Source organism: Myotis davidii, unplaced genomic scaffold (genome assembly GCF_000327345.1).
Source record: "Myotis davidii unplaced genomic scaffold, ASM32734v1 scaffold64, whole genome shotgun sequence".
In the NCBI taxonomy this organism is placed as follows: domain Eukaryota; kingdom Metazoa; phylum Chordata; class Mammalia; order Chiroptera; family Vespertilionidae; genus Myotis; species Myotis davidii.
The window spans coordinates 4,050,957-4,052,371 of NW_006296226.1; positions in this window are offsets into that span (position 1 = coordinate 4,050,957).

Below are 1,415 nucleotides of genomic sequence, written 5' to 3' on the forward strand. Positions count from 1 at the left end.
TATACAGTTAGTGTGTGTGTATATATATATATATACAGTTAGTGTATATATATATACACGGTTAGTGCTGTATCTTGATCTTGAGCTGCACATTTGAAATCCATGCATTTGACAGTATATTTGTTACATTTCAATACATTTTTTAAAAGGTTGCTCACAAAGCAATAGTAATAATAAAGTAAAAAATAAAAAGGGCAAGTAAAGAAAGTGCAACTTAGGTCCTGAAGGCCCGGCCTATGCATATCCCAGAGATCAAGGCTGGAAACAAGAATGCTACCCGGATCCACAGGCGCTGGCCTTTCCTAAGCCCTGCGGTTGGAGGAAGATTGTGCACTTGGAGAAGGAGGCTGCTTTCAAATGTGATAAGGGCTGCCATGGAAATGACCTGGAAATAACATTTGGGAAGCCAGGGTTGCCACTGGTTCACAGGTCTATTCTCTTCTTTGGGCCTTAATTTCCCATCTGAACACTGAAGGAATCTATCAAGGTTGCCCCTGGGCGTGGGGAGTTCAGTGACTTCCGCCCTGTTACTTTCTTTCTCTTTTAATTTTTTTTCTTTATTGATTAAGATATTACATATGTGCCCTTATCCCCCATTGTTCCCCCCCACACACACTTATTCCCTCACCACCCTGGTGTCTGTGTCCATTGGTTAGGCTTATATGCATGCATACAAGTCCTTTGGTTGATCTCTCCCCCTTACCCCCACCCTCCCCTATCTCCCCTCTGAGGTTTGATGATCTGACCCAGCTGTGGGAAAACTACGGCCCGCGGGCCGGATCCGGCCCGTTTGAAATGAATAAAACTATTGAAAAAAAAAGACCGTACCCTTTTATGTAATGATGTTTACTTTGAATTTATATTAGTTCACACAAACACTTGCTCTCCAGTTCCATCCATGCTGTTGCAAATGGTAAGAATTCCTTCTTTTTACAGCAGCGTAGTATTCCATTGTGTAGATGTACCACAGTTTTCTAATCCACTCACCTGCTGATGCCACCCTGTTACTTTCTTTCTACAGAGTCTCAACCCCTCTGCCCCCAGAATGGGCTTGAAATGAATGTGCGCCACTCTCCTTGCCTCATCTCTGGGACTTCTCCTGTCCTAAAATGCTGCACACAGATCCCTGGATTTGGGGAACACCAATTACAGTCTCCTTAATTCCATTCCCTTCCCAGGCAGTTTTGGTCATGCATTGGCGAGAAATTGCAGGTGGAAATGATGCTGGGCTAAGAAGATCCACTACAGCCCTTTCTCCGAGGGAGGCCTGCCCTGGAGTACTGTTTAGAAAGTAGCTTTTAGAAAAAGCGTGGCTCAATAGGGTCAAGTAGGTTGTGTAACGCTATGGAGCACAAGTGGAGTGAGGATGACACTCATCTTCTTAGGGAGTCAGGTCTCGGATGGAAAGTACTATT